General features: G+C 42.7%; 1 long non-coding RNA gene across 6 annotated transcripts in view; it reads left to right on the forward strand.

Moving 5' to 3' along the window:
* LOC146966572 (uncharacterized) overlaps positions 1 to 19,314 on the forward strand; it is a 64,685-nt gene that overhangs the window by 11,326 nt on the left and 34,045 nt on the right. For all 6 annotated transcript variants that reach the window (XR_015034545.1, XR_015034549.1, XR_015034547.1 and 3 more), the window contains exon 3: positions 18,676 to 18,849. This is a non-coding gene — a long non-coding RNA (uncharacterized LOC146966572). The remainder of the gene's footprint in view (positions 1 to 18,675; positions 18,850 to 19,314) is intronic.

The following is a 19,314-nucleotide window of genomic DNA, read 5'->3' on the forward strand; positions in this document are numbered from 1 at the left end:
TGCATTCTTTTTTAGGATGTCGATCGAGTTATCTTTTAATCCAGCATCATCGTAACATAACAACATAACTATAAAGATACTAGGATGCACAAAATGTAATAAAAAAAACAGCTAAAAAAAGAAAAGCTCCTACATGAGTTAGTTTTAACAGAAAAAAATATTAGTTATATTGTGTTGTGAAATGTAATAGAATGGAGGTTTGTCAATGCCAAAGCTAGGTTTTTCAGTACTGTATATATTATGAAGGGAGACGTTTGCCTTTTACTCTGCTCAAAAGCTAAAGGACAATTCAACCTGGGGCTCTAATTTCCTAATATTTTAGGTGTAAAAGAAGGACTCTGAAGATTTTCTCATGAAGTCTGGCGCAAGAGTCAAGTTGACGCTCTCAGTATGTTTACAGGCAGAATAAACAATATCCAGACTTACTCTTACTGCTACGAAGACGTTGTGCCTCCAAGTTGATATTCCTTTGTTGAGAAAACAAACGGGAGAGTTTCAAACAACCTGTAAACATAGTTAGCCGTCAACTTGACTCTCACGCGAGACTTTGTATTAGCTCTTGGTTTACAAATATGTCGGCTTGCTTCAAGTAAACAAACCCCTTGGTGTATGTTTGAATAGCCATCTGGTGCTGTATGTGGGGGGAAAAAAGCGATTTTGAGGGAATTGTCCTTTAAAATGAACTAGTGAAAACCTTTTTTCAGCTTCTGCAACCACAGTATTTAATGATATCAATCACAGGAGCCTCTATCCACCGTAAAACACTAAAAAAAAACTCCACATCTAGTGCTCACCTGTCTGCCGTCCACCTATTCTACGAGTCGGTCTCCATGTCAAATCGTCTGCCGAGTCCCCCAGGCCCCGAGCGTCCATCAGTGAGCCCTGTCAGTTATGAAGTCTGATCTGTATTCATAAGTTCTGTCAAAGCAGCTCCATCTGTGTCGGCGCCACCAGCCTCTGTGAAGAGCAGCAGCAGTAATCTGGATATAATCTCTGTAAACTGGTCAGATTATGTAGCCTCCTGGCTGGGTCTGAACCAAATCATATTGTGATTATTTTGGCTCGTATTGAAATATGAGTCACGACGAGTTTAGATAGAATGGTCGTTTTTTGCATTTCACTTTCACAGAGAAAAATGTGAAGTTTTTCTGCTGTCGCTGAGCTTGATCTAACTCTCGTCAAAGCGTCCCTAAGGTCCTGAGTCACGCTACCCCTGCAGCTTCATACGCAACCTTGGACCCTCCCTCATCTGATCCGTTTAACTTATGCATTATGGATTGTTTGACTGTGAAAGGTGGAGCTCTGGAGGCTGTTGTTTCTGTAGCAGAGAGCGGTTGTGCTACTCATGAGAGTTCCTAGTAAAACAATAATAAATGCAGCAGTAACTAAATACAACAGTAATCAAAGGTAATTGTTTAATTACAGCAGTGTCCCACTTTGTGAGAAGCTTGTTTTCATCTTGTCACTGTCGTCCCACATTGCTGCAGGTGATTCTCCAGCCCCGCTGTGTTCAGGGGGTGAACGTCGAACAGGACATTTGCATTGTAAATATTGAGATGGGCATTGTTTATATTTGGAGAAAGGTGTTCTTCTAACATTTGCAGCTGCCCCCTTGGCAAATGTGAGTAAACCCTGCTGCAGGAAATGATGGTTCCTCCTTGCGCATCAAGGTGCTGCCCACATATTACCTGTCCCTCCGAGGGGCGGGTTTGATCAGTGCGCAGTCAAGAAAACCTCTCGTTAATTAATGATGCCTCCATGAGAGGTCAGCATTTAACAGGCCGTAGCTTCGCAGATCCAGAACCACGGAACAAAACAGTGGTCATCTGTGGTCGCCTCAAGGCTATACGCTGAGTATTTATTTGGTGTTTTATTTAGCATGTTGTTTTCCTGATCGCGGGCCGTACTGGGGGCATCTTAATTCTCTAAATGACTTTTTAAGTAGTGCTTCTGCTCTGCATGACCCTGCTGAGTGACAGGCCATTCTAATCCTTTCTCACGAGGGGAAACAGCCTTTATTGCAGCCTCTGGTTTGTTTTGCCCTCGCCCGCAACATAAGGCATTTAACACTCCCATAATTAAGTAGCTGAAGCCAGAGTGCTCCGGCCAATCTGAGGTCGTCAGCTGGTGCTGATTGACAGATGAGCAGAGAGAGATGACGTCCTCACATTATAAATTGTCTTTTTAATCTACACATTTATTGCAACAGCTGTGAATAGACGCGGGATGGTAGGAAATGTGAGATTAATTTACGAGTCATTTTATTGTATTATTTCTTGTTCTTCTTCACTTTTTATCATAGGGCAAAATGACTGATGTGACGAAGACGGGCACTCGAGCATAATATCACATGCAACACTCGGGGTGTCCCTGCTTTGCCGTTTATCCTGGTCTCTTCTAGCCAACTGGGTGAAGGATACTCTGCCTGTTTCCCCACCCAAACTCTAGGTCCCATCTGCTCAGAGAAAGGCACAACATTTGTCAAAGTAGACTGGATAATGGCTTTGGCATTCTTATTATAATCTCAGCATAATCTTCATTTGTCCACTTTTGGCATCAGGACACTTCTGGGTTTGGGAAATCGGTCAGGACTCTTAAGTGTCCTCGTTTCTTTTTCATTAGCTCAAATCTAGGCATGAAAGCTCATTTAATTCCAATTTAAAACATGATGGTTGTGTGTTTTTTAGAGGCACACAGAGAGCCCGGTTTGTTTTCCCTCCTGCTGTGATTAGCCTAAATACGATTCCTCAAATTAAATCAGTCGTAGAAATAGTGAGTCTGACTGGACTTAACGTTTCTCTCTGATGCATTTTAGCCATTTAGTGTAATATGTGTATTATGTGTAAAGCATTAGAATTGAAATCTGATTCCTTCACCACTAGATCACTGATAAAAGAATTAGTAGAGATAGAGCCACTTACTGTAGCTGCTATCACTGAATAATCACACCAAGAGACAAAGCATCACACAAGGTGAATACTGAGGTAAACAGACTTAATTTTCAACTTTATGCGTGTAAGGACAATAGAGGGACAAACTTCATATCGTGTCTCTCCAATCTCCATTAAGGTTGTGGCTCTCAGTTGACTACTGCTCCCCCTGTATGTGGGTCACACACACCGTTCCCAGCTGTGCAGCCCAGTCAGCTGTGCCTTTTGCCATGCCCGCCAACATCTGCTGCACAAAAACAATATCCAGCTTTTAGCACTCAAATGGAGGTTACACCATATGCCAGCAAGCCACTTAGTTTCTGCCAGGGGAGCTGGGGCCTGGCCACACTCGCCGAGGTAACAATGAAGGAGAGCGACACTGCGATGTGAAGGAGAGCTCTTCTTTCTCCCTCTTTTTATTTTTTATTTACCCTCTATTATTCCTTCTTTATTTTACCTGTAGCTCTTATTTTCTTTCCTTGTCTCAGTCTTTTAATTTTACCCTCTCCTTGTGTTTGTATGTGTGTAAACCCTTTTCTCTCTCTCTGTCTCGTATATTCTCTGCTCTGCAGCTCCTCACTCAGGCCATCAGTGTGTGCCAGTGTGCATCTGCTCAAGGTGCTTTGGCAGCATCACCTTTTGAATATTAATGTACCACCTAAACAACAGTTTGCCTGCAAGGTCTGCCACAAGGTTTGGTGAAGTGCATGTGTTTTGTGTGTGTTTGAGAATCATTTGTCATGTCACTTATTTAGCATTTATTCTGTACTTAGCACGTCATTGGAATAAGACTCTTACTCTGAACTACTACCGGCTTTTTCTTGAACTTGTCCTTTAAGAGAACTGGGTTACTGATCGCACAAGATGTCATTTAGCCATTTAAGACCAATTAAGAGTGCAGATCTGGATGGTATGGGCTGAAGTGCTGCTCACTATGCTAAGAGGTGATAATGGGTTTTTAATTAAATATGGGAACCAAAGGTCCCAAAATGGAGCTTACAGCTAACCAAGCAGTAGCCATTTGGTGACTGTACAGACAAGGTCCATTATTGTCTCTCTGGCCTTGAGTCTCACTTTCTGCCGTCCGGCTGCTGCCCGCTCCCTTCTGGCTCCTGCCACATCTTCATGTTATTAAGAAAAAGGTGCAGTGGAAAACAGTAACGGTTTTAATGAGACAAAATGTAGCGTAAAATGATCTAAGTGTGAAATGAGGGTTATTCAAGTGGCGCTGTGTTGACAGCGACTTCAGATTTAATCTACATGCATAGCCTGTGATTATTTTTTTTGCTTTACGACTTCACTATCATGCCATGAAATACCATAATACCATAATACCCAAACAAATCACTGATGTTTCCATACACCAACCTACACATTAAGGTGCAGTGCCAGTGATTATCTCATTCATCTTGTACAAGCGCTTCGTCCTTGTTCAGTCTTCGGGGGTGGGACGGGAGAGGAGGGGAAGACTGACGGGGTGAGTCTCTCGGCGTGAGGACGTGGGGGGTGGATTCACTGAGGAGCTCTGGGACGGCGGGTCGGGGCTGCCGTCCGCAGGTCACGGTTTCACTTGTGGGTATTAATTTGGGAGGGTCCAGCACACGACAGCTGTGTGTGTGTCTGTGTGTGTCTGTGTCTGTGTGTGTGACGATGACCATGGTGAGAGTTGTCGGAGGAACCGGTGAGCAGTAAGAAATCACCATGACAGGGTCTGCACCGTATATCATACTAGGAGCTGATGCCACTCATCATGAATGCTGATTAGAGTCTACAGGGAGTTTAATTACTTTCTGCTTAGATGCTGTCGGTGTTTGTGGTTTGAATCTCTCAGCAGCAGCTTCTTTATCAGACTAAGTTGTACAGTTTATGTTTTTTTTTTACAGAAAAGATGGAAAAACTGTCTATTTTTTGGCATAAAAACAACTTTGAGTATCATTTAGTTACCAGCTGGTTGAGCTTAAAGAACTAACCAAAAAGGCTACGCTGGCAACCGCGATATGTTTTTACCAAAGAAAAATAATTTTGTTTGCAACATAGCAGCACATTGCGACTTATTTTCCAAGTTGTTTATACCCACCTCTAGCTCGTATTTATTTAATCCGATTGCTATTTTTTGTCCAAAATTCACACATTCGTCTCATTTATTTGATCAAATCACATCCGCCACAGAGTCACCGCTTGTGTCGTAGAAATGCCAGCGCTTTTGGCAAAGGCAGCAGATTTCTGTCAGCGTCTATCTTTGAACACCTCCCACATCATGTTCTGAGGAAGTGATTCCTATCCGCTGCCAAAGGGGTGCAGTCCAACAACAAATGGCACTGGATAAGGGGCTGGAGCAGACTGGGGAGGGGCCCTCTCATCCACCGCCTGTGCACTGACGACAAATAATAAAACTAATGTTGAAGCCCTCCTTTTGCTTTTAGAGAATGCAATGTCTCACAGCAGTGACGGGGATTAGTTGTGCGACCACATTGATTGTGTGTGCACTTCCTTGGACAGTCAGAGGAGGGCAGTGCTTAAGTGGAAACAAAGCAGAAGCTGTCAGGATGGAGCCGGCCCTCATACTTCTGTGTGTGTGTGTAAAGCTGTGTGTGTTTCTGCAGCGGCGAAGGTGTCGTGTGTATCCTTGTTTATATCCTGCGAGCCATGTGGGTCTCTCACAGGTCAATAAGAATGTGTGGTTGCTATTATCTGTAGTGTGTAACATGCTGTCGGGTGTCTCTATTGTGCTATACATTACAGTAAGTAACACAGACAAACTAGCACAGAAATTATGCTAATGATGACAATGATTATGTTAATTTGACTTTACCAGTCCAGTGCAATGATGCCCAGCTTACATGATTATTAATAGGATCACAACATGTTAGTTCACATAATGGTTAAGATATGCTTACGGTCTTTGTAGGAATTGTCTGCGACACCAAAAAAATGCATAGTAAAATCATTTTGTTAATGATGTATATTTATATTTTATAGTTTATATGTATTTCAGAAATTAAGTTCCATCAGTTTCTTAGATTTGTTTCAGCAAGACTTTTTGTGACCTCGGTTTAGATATTTTTAGATGCTGAGGCAGACGTAACCTCTGATGGAATGAGATCTTGACATGATGCCTCTGTCACATTTAAGGTAAGACGTAAGTGGCTTTTATCTCGGCCGCAGCTGTGACTTCTCTCGGAGACAACTTTTTTAAGGCCATTGCATGACTGCTCGGCGCAAGCGTGAGGCCTCAACAAATGCATTCAGTCAGCAACCACATCTGGGTGTGATGCATCATGAAGACCTGTCAAAAAACTCTTGATTCTGATCGGTGTGAAAAGTGTAGACAAGGATGTAATATTGAACGTCCAGATGGTTTCCAAGCAGAGACAGACGTGCGGTGGCTTGGTGTTATCTTTAATTCATATCTGCTCAGCCGTTCTCCCTACATTGTTAGGCCCTGTCTCTGGGCACTGGGAGATGTGCAACTAATTTAATATGGGGGAACAAACAAACTAAGTTTAGTCAGTGTCACTTTGGCTGGCACTCCAGCTAATTTGTGTGAACAGTATTGTGTATGATATAGTGCAACATACTGAATGCTTTCTCTTGCAATTGGAAATGACTTTTTGGGGTGTGTTGCCAAGAGCTTGATGATGATGCTCAGAAGCCCAGTATGGTTCACGCCTCACTGCTTCAAAGCAACCGCTAAGCTCTTTTTAATGATATGACATACACAATTATTGTGGTTGACTTAGTCTCTTATACCTGTTTATGTCTTTTTCAATCACTTCTTGCTTATTTATGCGTTAACAAAGAAAGAAGGTGTGATTTAACCAAATACTATCTGTTCTTCTTTCTAGCTTTAAATTTATACTGTCTGAAATTAGACCTTATCCTTATTACTTGAATTGTAGTTTCCAGTGTAGCCTATAATATAACTTGAAATGATGGGGCCTCAGGAATTAGAGCTTTGTGTAAACAGCACAGATGCACCCTGGGCAGAGCAGCCTGAGTCAAATGCCCCCTTTTCTTGGGCCCAGGTTTAACCAGATGGGTGTAAAAGAGAGAAAAATGTGATGAAAAAGCCAAAACATTTCACTCATCTACATCTACAACTATCAGTTATGATGCACATCTGTGTGAACGTGTGTGGTCCATTGATTGACATGATGTGAGCCCCAACAGGGGTGTATGCTGGTGGTAAATCTCATAATGATTTTTAGCAGTGAACTGATCAGTGTCTTTATTTCTTTAATTTTCAGTAAAGTATACAATTTCAATGCCAATATTGATCAGATGCTGAGATGATGAACTTTCCCCCCTCTGAGGATAGTTGGCTTCCAAGATTCAATGCATCTGCTTTTCAGAGGCAACTGACAAATGTATGTTAATGTGTTGGCAGGATTTAAAAAGTGAAATGAGGCAGCCCATCTTTTCAGATCAGTCATGTGTCACAAAGCCAGAGCCTCAACTCTTTCCTCTCTCCTCCATGGGGCTGGGATGACCTCAATAATTAAGGGACAATTTTAAAATGCATTTCTAATTTTCTACCAGACTGAAAAGCTTTATTATGGAATAGCTGACAAAAACCCTCCCCTTGAATGGGGGTGACTCCTGGGCTTCCACTAAACTGGTCATGAATGCACAAACCATCTGTTTTTCTGGCCGTTTGTCAGTGTGAGCGTGGCGGAGGCAGCTGTCGGAGTGGCCCCGGTTTGAATGATGGAGCACACAACCTTTGTTTTGCTCTGCAGTAGCTTTGTGAGCTCTGGCTCGTCCCGCTCATGCTGCCCTGCGCCGGAATAAGGCGGGAGACGGGGTTTACTGTCGTCGGCCCACCAGTCACCACACTAAGTTGCCAGAAAGAGCAGAGCCTCGGCGGTTGAGAGATAGACTTGGAGAGAGAGAGCGCGAGGAAATGAAATGAACGAAGAGAATGAAAGTGAGGGGAAAGAAAAATGAGAAAATGGACAGAAGGGATGTGGGGGAGAGAGTTAAAGCGAAGGGGAAGGTGTACGGCCGGTGTGTGCATTGTGTTGGTGAATGAGGATCTGGGGCATTGTGCGCCGGCCAATCTGTAGCTCAGTGGGTGAGGTTGTCAGGAGCCAGAGCCAAGGATGAGGGCCAGAGGGCCAGGAGAGAGAGGTGAGAGGAGCCAGCAGGGCTGAGGTACTGCAGGAGAGTAGAAGCATGAAAAAGAAAATGAGAGCAGCGAGAAGAAACACTGGCTGGTGGGGAAGGAAAAAAAAACGTGGATTATTTTGGTTTCATGGTATTGACGCTAAGTGTTGAGTAATTCTGTTTCTTGAGTCAGATGAAGTTCATAAGATTAGAAAATAAACGCTCTGCTTTAAAAAAGGGGTGAATGTTTTGTGGGCCAGTGTTCAAACAGGGCCTTCAGGTCATTACACACTTAAAACATAATTTGCTGGCCACAGTATGCCTTTATAATTCCAAATTAAATGCCAGCACCGAGTAAACCCAGCATATTGGAGGATAATTTAATTCTTATCACGCACAGTGTGTACTGCTGCTCTCTGTCCTTTATTTATCTGTTGTCGGGTTTATTAAGGCGATTTCCTCCGACAATTTTACCCCTCTGCGTGCGCTCTGATAGGGCGTGGGGTCACCGTGGCCGGCATGACCTAATTGCATACATTTGCGTGGCTGATGCACTTGACCGGAACAGAATGGCTGTGATTTTTTAGGATACAGGGTCACAACCCATGCGGGGGGGTGTCGATGGTGTGCAGTGTGTGTGTCTTATATCACCTGACACTAGACCAACATATGTCACCAATATAATGTCATTAGCATAAAGAGTCTGTATGGAGACAGAAGTTTTATTCAGAATTATGAAGCCAGATCGTGTTTGGGATATTTTACCAAACTTTGTGGCCGTTGTCGATGACAGCAGTTGCATGAAGGCTTCCAAAGAATGTTTTGGCCAGCTCTTCATGTCGTGTGGGTTTTGTAATGCAACGTTGGTGAATGGACAAGGAGCCGGTGGGGCCTGTTCTTTGTGCCACAACGCAAAGCTTCTCTCACATGATTTACTGTTTAGTCACGGGCTTCTTATGTCTGTCTGTCTTTTCTTGCTGTGAGTGGTTTAATGAAGTAGTGTGCATTATCCTTTGCAGTTTATTGTTATTTGTAGCAGCAGATGGATCATTAGGAATATTCAGTGCGTATGGCAAACATTTATTTTTGTTGTATTTGGCATCCTTAAGCTGTATGTTACATAAAGTATGCAAATAATTTCCTTTCTATTGCTCTTCTTGCCTCCCATTCCCTTGTAATGGACCAGCGACGTGGGCTGTGGGCTGGTAGAGCTTATGGTGGTAAAGCAGAGCTTAGCAGAAAGCAGTTGTGTTCTCTCACACGGCAGTCTGAGCATGGCGTTTTTCTGTAGCCCCGGGGCAGGCAAGCACCCGGCGCGAGCGCTGCCCGTGCCCGGCCCCTCCCCATCTGTGTGTCACGAGTCAGATCTCGTTAGGGATGACGGCTCTCTGATGTGGACAAATTGTCACTAAGGGGGGACCTGGAGACTGAGAGACACAGCTTTGGCTACTTCGAGGGGAGAAAGTGTGTAGAGGGGGAAAATGCATGTTCAGAGGAGGCCCCCCCTGGAGAGAGAGAGAAAGAGAGAGCGGAGGGGTAAATCCGAAGCCTGCTGCTTGCTGTTAGGTGTCGAGCACCTCTGGGGCGCTGCTTCACCCATCCTCTCTGTGGTCTCATGTGTATATAATCATCTGTTTGGGTGCTGGTAGTGGCCAGGAGGTCTGGTTGGGCCATAAGCTAAAAATCATATGCAAATCCCACCATGACGGGCTGAGATGTCGAGGATCAGTGTGTTAGTACACATCCACTCCAACAAACAAAGTAACCACTTTTCTCTTTCAAATATAGATGCTTGATTTGCATCAGGTGCATATTCCCGTTTCAACAGTGTGGATGGAAAGCTCCAATAGACTGCCAAGCACTCATTCATGATCTCACACTTTTGTCTCTTAACCTCTAAGGCCCACAATAGGCAGTGTGGCGACAGAATGGCCCCTCTTTTAATGGTTAACGGGCCAAGAGAGGCCGGGCATTGACACCAGGCTTTGAGATGAGGCAGGAGAAGCATATGGAGCTCTAAATAAAATTCAGATCAAGCACAATGATAGCCGAGGTCTGCTTTGTGTTAGGGCGGCACGGTGAAAGAAGGGGGTGGAGTGGAAAGTTAGATCCCCATAATAAGATCGTGAAGCATGAGCAAATGAATCTATGGCTCTGTAATGTGGCATGCTTTTGAGTCTAGAGGAAAATTGCAGCAGCAGTGTTATTGTCGGGGACAAACTCCTCCAACTCTGCCCTTTATTACTCTTCAACGGTTGGCTTCAATGAGGCCTCATCATCCGCCCAGAGTTCTGCTCCTAATCAATGACACTGACAGTCGACAGATTTTCCAGGCTTGCGGTTCTTTGTCGGAGGCTGATGACCTGAAAGGGCTTGGGTGGTAGGGGCAATGAATAAGATGTTTAAAACGAATAAATAAACCCCTCCAAAAGCTGCATGTGTGTGTGTGTATGTGCATGTTTGTGTGTCTATTGCAGTCGAAGGAGAGTGGGGGGATTTTTCTCTTTTCCTTTTTTCCTCCCTCTTTTTTTCACACTTGCAGAATCTGCGGCCTTTGAAGGACTTGTGAAGCCGAAGGCATCCCGTTGCTCAATCAAACAGATTAAGTCAGTCAGACAAGCAGCGATCTGTCCCATTCAATAAAGTTACTTTTGTCATGCTGGATCTCAGAGGGCCTCATATATGCATAACACCAGGCTTTGACATGCCACTGTTTTATCACACGTTGACTGCATTCTAGTTTACTGTTTTTCTAAGGTTTTTTAAGCGGATATTTATTTACTGGCATGGCACTATTTTTTGAAGAAAAAAAAAGTGTTTTGTGTGTTTAGAGTATCTGATTATTCAAAGACATTTTTACACGTTTCTAAGAAAACAAGATTAAAGTCAAAGATTAAACCCTGTTAAATCTCTTAATCCGCTGACATGTGAAAAGGTGAGTGTGTAGTATTTCTAAAGCACGGGCGACCCGGTAATGAGGACATCTGTTTTCATATGGTCCTTGACACATAGCACCAGAAATTTGATGTCATCCTGTCCAAACTGGTACATGGCTGGCAGACAGCATGGCATCTTGTGATTGGTTCTGACAAGTCAGTGACAGCTCTGGAGGTGAGGAGGGTGCATGACAAAGGGCAAGCAGAGGATGAGGGGGAACAGCGTCAGGCTATAGGTCTGTTAGTCTGTCTGTCTGCCTGTCTTCTCTGCCTCTTCCACCCACAACCCCCCTAATAACCCACCCCCCACCCCCCTTCATAGTACTCTGCCATGAACACTCACCCTCATCAGCAGACCAATCAGAGGAGGTCTAGAAACGTGCAGCATGTTTAAATGTTGCTGTAAATTAATTAATTCTTGACTATTGAACCTACGTTGTTAGCATTTGAAGGGAGCACGCTTTGGTTTGAGCCATGTGGCAGCCACATTGGTTTATGCCAAGTATTGTATGCAGATCTCTGATTTAAAGATGGCCACCTGCCATTATGAAAATCAGGGGTTGCTATGGTTCTGCACACAGCTGAGCACTGTGGGAGCCAACAAAGCCTCCTTCACATTGAGCATACAACAGATTTTTGGCATATCCCTTTAACATTTTCTCTTCTCCCGGACCAAAAAATAAATAAAAAGGGATTCCTCTTATTTTACAGCTGCAAATTAAAAAAAAATGGTCAGGATTTAACACATTGACATTTAATTGTAGGGTACAGTGACGGCATCAGTTGTTTGTGTCTGTGTTGTTGGTCTCACAAGGCAAATTGGATGGCTGTTTTCTCTTCATGTGGCCAGTCTCCAGTGTGACCTTGCATTAGTGCATATGCTCACAGCAGGGTCACTGGTTGAGGGCATGATCTGTCAGCATTTGTTTATGAAAGGCAGACAGCACAAGCCTGTAAGATAACATATTTCATGCAATTAGTAGTGTGCTGTACCGCATCACAATTTCTGTATGACCACAGTAAACAACCTAGATTAAAGTATAAGTGAATATATATTCATACTCAGTACCGACTCTTTTACACGTATGAACTCAATCTACAACACACCAACTATATCTTAAACTGAATAAATGTAAACCTCAGTATAAAATGTTATGCTCACAAAAAACATTTGATTGTGTATAAACCATAGGTATAAACTCTAATTACGGCTGCACCTACTGACTCCTTTCATCATTTACAGATTATTCTCTCAGTTTACTTATAGCAAAATATGTCACACATCCCAGTGGTGGAGTTGAGATCGTAAAATGTCTTGTTTGGTTTGACCAACCATCCAAAACCTTAACATTCAGTTTTTTGTCCGAAGATAAAAGGGACATGTACATATTCACACAAACTTAAATCACGAGTCAATTATTATAATAATTGCGATAATCCATATTATTTCAATAGACTTATGATTTGACTAATCCAATCAGCTCTACTTCCCGTGATCCTTTGCTAATTTACTAATTGTTTTCATCTGTTTGGGGTCAACCATATGGCTTTGGAAACAGTGAGGATTTTCCTGCAGTTGTTTGTGATGAAGATGTGCCCAGGTCGGGTCTGTATAACGTTCATGGGTGAAGTTGAAGTCCACATGATTGAGATGGCTTCGATATGATAGAGATAGGTTGACAGAGTCTGTCAGCGCGGAGTCGGCAGCAGCTCTGACGACAGGCGCCCTCTGACAGTCGCTCTATAAGGCTTGGTAACCAGCCTTTTTCCTGGGAGGTGTTTGCTGTCACTGTGCGTTGTGGGTGCCTGGCAGCGGTATTTCTCCAGGCTGTCAATCTCCACAGACACTAACCTGCCATGTTAGATTTGACCTCCACGGGGGAGATTACTGTCTCCAAGCTCTGGAGGCATCCTTCATTTTTTCCTCTGCTCTGTAGGGATACCTGGGAGAGATGAGGCGGGATAGCACGCAATATTCACAACACTGAAAAATATTCTTATCTTTAAAACAATCTTATATCGTGCCAACGCTGCCATGACAGAGAACAGAGATAAATTAGATTTTTTAGTTTTAATGTCCAGTAATGAATCACTTCCCCCATGAAATGCAGGGCTAGCTGTTATATGCCTAATGCATTTTGTTTAAAAATATCCCAGAATACATTTCAACAACAGGAATATAGTAGTAAGGCCTATCCTTGTCTGTGTAAAGCAGAGACGAGTTTTGGAAAAGGACACTGGCTGTGACTTTGATACAGTATGTGTGTGGGAGGCCTCAGAAATGCCTGTTAATTAATGGTGTTACATGATTACTCTCAACACAAGCAAATTAGGGCCCAGACTGAATTAGCCATCACAGGGTAGTATTTTCAGATGTGATAATTTTTGCATGTAATGTGTTTAATCTATGTTTGTAGGGCCACATTAATCTTTTGCCTCATTTTATCTTGCATGAAAATGATTACAGTGAGCTCCATGCAGCCACTATCGATGATCCTGTCAGCCCGGTGAATCTGAAACTATCACCAGCATCTAGTTATTTTTAGCTTAGCTTAGCTTTAACACTAGATGTAGATAGTATTATATTATCCTAAAAGTATGATCTCTTTTAGTATATAGGAGTCTTCAAAGGTGAATACTGCAGCTCACAAAGTTCTTCAAGCAACAGAAACAGTTTGTAGGCTTTTGTTGTGTTTTTGGCGCACTAAGTTATTGTGCTGTGGAGCTCACTAACTCCCTGTTGGCTCGCAGCACACATGACTTGAATAAAATGATTCAATGTTATTGCTCCTGTACACCATTCCAGGTTTTACTGGAGTGAACGGATCAAATTGTAATTATACAAAGAATAATTTCGGGGGGTGCTTTGTGGTTTTTAGAAAAGAAAAAAAAATCCATTCAGTACTTTACAGCCATTCCCTTGGTTGTGAATGTGAAAGAGTCCCTTGGGTTTCTTTGTGGCCACTACACCACAATCCCCCCCTTTGGGGTGCTTTAGAGAAACAGTGACTCTAAGCTATAAGATAATGGGCTTTTTACTATAAATACATGAAGATGGTATCAATGCAAAAAGGGTAAATAAGTATACTGATTGTACTGTGTTGTATGTCCCTCTCAAGATCCACTGCTGTGCTTATGTTCCCGGCTCAGATTGTGTCAGGTTTGCAACAGCTCGTGTGTAGTTTAGCTCGAAGTGAAGACAGAACAACTCTGTGAATGAACAACACAATGCTTTGGGAAGTGACTCAGATACTGTTGCGTGGAGACTGTGCTTGAGAGTGATTATTTACAGCAGGGATTTACAACAATGAGCTACTATCCACTGATTCATTTGTGTTACAGCATGCTCACTTAAGTCCTGTATTCAGTTATTACACTTAATTTGAATCGTATGTTTTGGATTTTTACATGCTGTGTATCTTATTTCACAAGCGTAATTTGATTTAGGAGCAAGACTTGATGTTGTGTTTAAATATTTTTGAATATTGAATTGTCTGATATCTGCTTTGAGCAGGTTCTGAATGCTTAGTGTGGATACAGCTGCATTATTAGAGCCTAGTTCTGCCCATAATGATGTTGTTTGAGATGGGCCATCACACATTAATTTACAGCTTTCTCCATTCTTATCATAAATTGACTGGTGCACTAAGAATGGGCGGTTATACAGTCACATAAAACCCTCAGTTATGGCCTGTGTTCTGTTTAGCCCTTGATAGAAATGTGGCGTTGCTTCCTGGTGTATTTCTGTCCATGAAAATTATAATATGGAACAAAGATTAGAATGAAATTATCGTGGCCGGAAGGCATTTACCCGCCTTGCTGAGGCACACTACACAGGGTTAGGCGAGGGGAAAAAACCCTGGTCCCCAAGAATAATGATAATACATTAGGCTGTGAGCGTGCTGGTATTATTGCTGTACATTATGTATGTTCCATTTATACTACCTCACACAGCCCAACCGCTGCTGACGGATAGGTCATTACTCCCCGCACCGATGAACACTTATCAGGCCCCACTGCTGTTTATGGCCAGAATGAAGAGCACTTGTCAGTCAAGGTCACTGCTTTGTGTGTCCTCTTTAATAGTTCCTTCTTCACAGTTGTTGAACTTTGTATGCTAGCTCGGGCCCCCCCTCTAAGTGGTAAGGGAGATGGGCCGGCTGCTTTAACAGGGAAATTCAATCTTTTATGTAGTGTAGAGGGACGTCCCTGCTGCCGACTAGTGTGTGTGTGTTTATGTGTGTTTGACCAGTGGATATTCAGGAGAGGTGTCTGTTTGTCTGAGCAAAATCAAAATATGTTTCCTGGGTGAGTGAGAAGCGTTTGTGTGTTTTGTTTTTCTCCAGAGAGATACAGGAAACCGAGATAGATATAAAGGGGCTTCGCCGACTTGCCGCAGTAAACATGCTTGCATGTGTGTGTCTAGGCGTGTGTGAATATGTGTGAGAGTGTATGATAAGTTCGGGTGACAGGATCCTAAGAGCCTGTTCTAACTGGAGGGCCAATGCTAATGCATGGCTGGTTGCGTTACACTGGCTAGTGCTGAAATCAGAAGTGGCCCACAGTGCAGTACAGGCTCTGGCCCTGGGACAAAAACAGATTTTTGGTTGCCTTGGATTCTTTTAGCCGCGAGCCGTTAATATTTGTCATTGCTGCACAAGTCGTGTCTCTGTATCTTGTAGCACTGTAGGCCTGCGCAAGCAAAAACACACACTTGTTTATCCAGACTGCGAAGGTAAAAAAAGGCTTTGCCCCATGGTAACTGTCGATGTTGTTTTGTGTTATTTATTTACATGTATTTGCTCGCTGTGCTTTTTTTTCTTCACAACAAAACAGTCCACATGCACATCCATTTTATTAAAAAAGAAAATAATCAAACATGTTGCCCATTTGCAGCAGATGTTCAAATTTAGTCTGAAAAATTCAGTTTTCAGCAGCGTTGCTTACGTCCAGCGAAACAAGCAAGAAGTAAATGATGAATTAGATTTCTTCAGGAGATGGAAGATGAAATCTCAGGTATTACCACAGTGTTGCACCATGCAGGCAACACTGGTAACAGTAACAGTGTCACATGGATGTTGTTGCCTTTGAGAAAAAAACAAAGCAACTAGATCTCTAGAAACTGCTCAGACTCTTTATCTCTGAAGTCTCCCTTCAACTTCACCCCTCCGTCACCGCTTTATTTTGACTCTCCTGTCATAAATCCAAATGGCCGATGGTTGACAAGGTGATTTTCATTGTCATCATTTTTCCCGAGTAAGTCGCCCAACATAATTTACGGGGCTCACCTTCCCCAGACGGTTTCCCCCAGAAAACCCTTTCCAGAGAGTCCAACTCTCAGCTGTAAAAATGAACAGTTTCTGTTTCTGCGCTTTGATGCAGTGCTGACAGGAGTCACTTTGATATACTTGGGAGTATGAAATTTCGATCCGTCGTGTTTTTTTTTTTCTTCTTTTTTTTTCTCCTCCTCCCCAGGCTTCATCTTTGAAGACATTGGGAGCTGTCATTTCGCGACACCCTGTGACATGGGTGACACTCAGCCGATATGACAGGTGCTGGACAGCAGACACACTCCTATAGGCGAGCCGGCGATATTTCTTCAGGTAAAGTGCCGTAATGTGTAAACGAATTATCTTTATCACAGAGGATTTTTTTTTTTTTTTTGGTTATAAATCTCCACAAAAATATCCAAATCTCCACAAACTAACATACACCTCTCAACTGAATGAGCAGAAATCCTCTGGAAAATACAAAATGCCAAGATATAATATCATTTACAAGTACTTGATCCAAATTGGTTACCGTTTGCTAATATTGGTTGATTAATATTAATTAATTGAGCTGAATTTCACCACCTCTAAAAGATTTTATTTGAATGATAAAGTAAACCGTTCTTGACATTTATGTCATCTGAGTACTACAATTTCCTGTTGGAGGGATCAGCATGGATGAAGACATTTAAAGTTCACAGTGCTGTAAATTTCACATGTTGCTACACGGCTCACGCTCAAGTGCTCGGACACACTTCACTTTGGTGTTTAGGCAGAGTCCTTACGAAGAAATATTTTCTTTCTGCTCTACTCATCCCAATGACCTCTGGTCTCACATTCAGCCTTAAAAGTCACATACACCGATTTGTACTAGAAACAAATTAGGTTTCTTAGCCTATATGCAGATTGCTGAAGTAGTTTAAGAAGTCAAATTGTTTTTTACAGCTCAACAATGAACAAACGGACTTGTTGAGATGTGAGATTTGTTGCGGTGTGTATCGGGATGCAGGCTATGCAGTGCACTGTGGGAGCCCACGGGGTGTGTGTTCACAGTGTTTCCTGGATTAGACACCTTGGTATGGCCTGTGGAGAGATGTTCGTAGTCCGCTGTTCACACAATTTTCCTGCTACAGCTGAGCTGCCCTTTGCCAACAGGCCTGGAGACAGGACGGACAGATTTAGATCCACATGTCGCAGTTCTCTTTTGGTCAATCTCACCATTATTTTCTTATGCTCTTATAGTCGAGGTTAATTCTTCTTATGGCAAATGAGGATATCCTATCTGGTGTAATTCCCTCCAAATGTGTCTTGGGGTTTGCAGTTTGTCACAGTGTTTATATAATCATGTTTTTCAGAAGATAATTAAAACAAATGAGCGTGATCAGTTCACCTCTGTGAGGCTAAGTACTGTTTACCAATGTCAGTGAGAAAATCAATGTTTCAGATGCTGCTACACTAATGCTGGGTGTTTGTGTATCCACATGCATGTGTCCATTTGCTTTTAACATTGCGTTGCAACTTACAGAATACTATGCATGTAACTATGTGTATTAATATGAATTTTGGACTAACCTGCCAGCTTTGCCCATCACAGCACAGTTCACAGTTTACAAGGCCTATTGTTTTACCACACACACGCGCGCACACAAACATGTTGACACGCTCATCTGTCACTAGGAAAACTGCCACAGGCTGTGGCCTTGGCACAAAGACGTTCTCTGAGCTGAGTGAAGATGCTTGGAGCCAAGATGCACCCAGTCAAAATGTTAAGAATTTCAGATGCCAGAACAGACAAGCGCTGGCGTTGATTTGAGGAGAAATGATGTTGAAGCAACTGCAACACAATAGATAGATATTACAAAGATGCTTTGCTTGTTTCTGACAACTATATAGCCTCTGCTTGAAAACCAGATGGTAAAATGAATAACTTGAAGGTTAAAAGCAATAATTGTTGCATATTTAATTCTAGCAATACTGTCAGAGCTCAAAAAACTTTTTTCCAAACTATTTATTTTCCTCTGATAGTGCTTGCCAAAAGCCCTGGCTGTCTCTAAAATTAAATCTCCAAAAGAGCCGCTGCGCTGCAAAGCTAATGAGACACTGTGTGCAGGGTGTGGTCAAGAAGGATTGTTTACGTCTAAGCAGAAGCTGTAAGTAGGCATTATTATCATTATTTTTGCATCTGCATTCGTTCAAGAAACAGCTGTTGAATTTTGAGGGAGATTTAAAGTGGCAGGGCCTGGAGTTGTTCTTGTTCATTCAGCTAACTTAGCTTTGACATGATGGCTTCTGGCAGAGTTTTGTGCTGAACTCAACATCTGTGACAACCGTCAGCACCACTGACCACTACTCCCTCCCCTCTCCCTGTCTCCCTTTCTCTTCTGTGTTTACATATTTCCCTTCATCCGTCCTCCATCTTTCCCTGCCTTCCAGGATTGCCCGGTTTCGGGGCTAAAGACCAACGCAGAAAAAGTGGGAAAAACAGGAACCTCCGATGCCACTAGATCAGTTTCCTCTGCCAGTACCCATCTCCATCACTGCCACATCAGCTGGTCCCAAGGTTGTGAGGTTATCCGAACATCTGGCCCCTCCGCCATGTTTTCTAAGGTCAGTGGGTAGCATCTGTTTATAGACCCCACCACCTTTAGTGTCTCTGACAACGAGGATCACGCTGAGAATACCAGACTGAATGCTTTGATCAGTCATACATGTTGACAGGCTGTAGATCTGACTGCCATACCTCTGCACGCTCTTTTCCTCCATTAATACAAATGTCGAATCATCACAGTATCGTGAAAACATTTAAAACAAATTTCTCTTACCATGTACATATTGTTTAGGCTAAATAACCATATTAACCATAATGGGGATATTCAGTATTTTTCCAAAACAACTAAACTGATCCTGCTCATGAGCATGTCTAAAAATCTTTTATTCTAGGAAATATATGTGAAATGTGTTTTTTCTTAAAGAATAGAATAGAAATAAACAGTGCTCTTGTGATCCATTTTTAATTTTAAACCAATTCAGTGCTGGCACAAAGTCACAGAGAAGATAATTCAAGCCAAATGT

This window comes from Trachurus japonicus, chromosome 20 (genome assembly GCF_045865225.1).
Source record: "Trachurus japonicus isolate A0001 chromosome 20, Traja_1.0".
In the NCBI taxonomy this organism is placed as follows: domain Eukaryota; kingdom Metazoa; phylum Chordata; class Actinopteri; order Carangiformes; family Carangidae; genus Trachurus; species Trachurus japonicus.